Genomic DNA, 2,658 nt, shown 5'->3' with positions numbered 1-2,658 from the left:
ATGGTGTGTTCAAGTCATGTCGGATAGGTCGTATTTACGAGTTGAACGCACATGAACGCCACCACAAAGTCGTTATTACGAGTGGGAAACTCGAAATTTTCTTTAAGCCCCGAGTTTCCGAGTTGGGGGCGTGTGAGTGAGAAACATGGCGGAATCGATGGATGCAACGTCTGTAGTTGACGGTAAATTTTTGTTTAAATTGATAGTTTAGTTGTCCTATAAACGTAAATTGGTCATGTTCTTGTTACGCAGCTAGTTAATGAAATCCAAATAAAAAAAATGCTATCATTTTTGCACCTATATATCTTTTGATTTGCCATGTTGCATGTCTTAAAAATAATAAAAACGCAAAACACACCTGATGCGAATTCTTTGCTCTTCATTTTCTATAAGCAGAGTTAACAGACCCTGTTGTATTTTCTTGTAATATTAAAAGAAGGTACACCGCCATCTTGTGCCGACTAAACTGACTTGAACGCATCTGACGTCGTAATTACGACTTGTCAACTCGTAAGTACGAACATGCCAGGAGGACTTGAACGCAGCATGAGTATCGATACTTGAAACCACGATCAGCAATGCAGCGATTGGCTGGCAGCAAGACGGCAACGTAATGACGTCATATAATTAAAAAAGACACCTGACGAAAAACTTGAAATAATTTTATATTTGAACAGATTTGTTACGTGACAGCATTTATTAAAGTTTCTTCAGGGTCAAGATCATGTTATCTGCATCATAGATATATATACGTAGATGCCTCATTAGCTACTGTTTCTATGGGCCGCTATGCGTAAGCCGTCCGCCATATTGTAATGGTCAACTTGACGTCATTCACCATAGTAATCACTGAATATTCGAAAGATGCCACAATCCTGCAGAGAACGGCTCAACGGCTCTGTGTGAACCTACAGAATGGTGAATGACGTCAAGTTGACCGTTCCAAGATGGCGGCCGCATCTACGTGCCTGGAGCGGTCGAATGGGGCCGTCAAGTTGCCCGTTCCAAGAGGGCGGCCGCATCTACGTGCCTGGAGCGGTCGAATGGGGCATCTATACATGTCTCCTGCGCTCCATCAAGCCACTCCCATAATAGCTGTCATCACTCAAATTAATGCACGACTCTATCTGTATAGCATGTGTGTAAGACTCGAATGCAATTAAGAAGTAATAATTTTATGACGAATAAATCTTTCAGTGAGTAATAGGAGTCTATAGTATTAAAGACTACACAACATTATTACATTATCTTTAAATTAATTTTTAAATGATTATTATTTTAAATTATTGTCCCTGGATTAGTAGGGTGCTCTTGTAGCAGTGGTAGCGGACAGATTTTAAATATCAATTACAGGTTTTAAGTATCAATTCTGCTTAAAAAGATGCCATCTAATCCTGTTTACATGAAATAAGCCTGCTCCCGAGCAGGTTTAAGCTTACGGACCTGTTGCTATAACAGCAACGCCGGGATGAGCTTCGAAGAACCAAACAATCCAAGATCAAGCCAAATCGTCAACAATCAAATCCAGCTAACTGAGTTAGCGGCGTACGAAGAGTTTGGAGACCCCTGAAGAAAACTAACCAGCTTCTGGCTGTAGCATTATGTTTACCATTTAGACTTAAGAGATCTTCAAGCAAATAAGCACAAACGTCAAACTTCTTTGTCAGCAGGTACACTTTTGTTTTTAGGGGTAGTAGTTATGTGTATCCTATTAAAACATGAAAATTGGTGGTTGCTATGAGATTTCATGAAATTTTGTATGAAAATGTGCTTGTGTGATTACAAGTGCTGTGAGAAAAAAGTCAGCACCCGATGCTTATTACTTATTTTAGGGTAACCATTCGTGCTCTTTTTCCCGGACACGTCCTCCTGGCCAGGATTTCTATATTGCCTAAAATATCCAGGTCAAGATTACTGAAGCCCTATTGCATTGAGCCTGTAAACCTTACAGACCAATCATGATTGAGCGCTCGTGAGGTGGGTATAGCTCATTCGCTATATAACATGGCACTGGACTGACATTGTCTCAGAAACTGCTTTTGTAAGACTCTGGAGACTGGAACATAACAACTTACGTCTCGTTCCCTCCTCTCAAGGGACCATGCATATGTTAGGTAACCAGAGATTTCAAGTTTGGTTCACTTGACATTGCGTCAGTAGCTGACGCTATGGGAATCGTATAAAATCCCGGTCTGTTTCAGCAACCACCTGACTAATAAGTGAGGGAAGAGTCGCAATATAAGCCAGAACAGCAGTGTGTCAAAGACAGGTTATAAACCAAATACCCACACGAACACTCGAAGCATGCCATAGCAGATCTGTTGGAAACCACTAGAGCAAAGAGGCTGGCGAGAACACGGGATCAGCGCCGGTGTACCGACGAAACATGCTACCTATCAGATTGTGCTACCAAAAATATATTTAAAGGTAAGTTTAAGGTAAGGGTAGGTGTGGACGGGTAGGTATGGACATTAAAAAAAGCCTCAAACCACATGAATAAGATGCTGGTAGCACAATCTGATAGGTAGCATTTTTCGCTATCGATTTGTGCTACCTATCTTTTTAATGGGAGGTAGCACAATCTGAGCAGGTAGCACAAATCGTCAGAACACCGGCACCCTCTGTGTCAGTCAACTGGGAGAGAGCCAATATAAACTC

The sequence above is a fragment of the Sinocyclocheilus rhinocerous genome, unplaced genomic scaffold (genome assembly GCF_001515625.1).
Source record: "Sinocyclocheilus rhinocerous isolate Xijiao unplaced genomic scaffold, SAMN03320098_v1.1 scaffold601, whole genome shotgun sequence".
Taxonomy (NCBI): Eukaryota; Metazoa; Chordata; class Actinopteri; order Cypriniformes; family Cyprinidae; genus Sinocyclocheilus; species Sinocyclocheilus rhinocerous.
The sequence above is the reverse complement of the archived record's forward strand: the minus strand, read 5'-3'. Positions refer to the sequence as shown.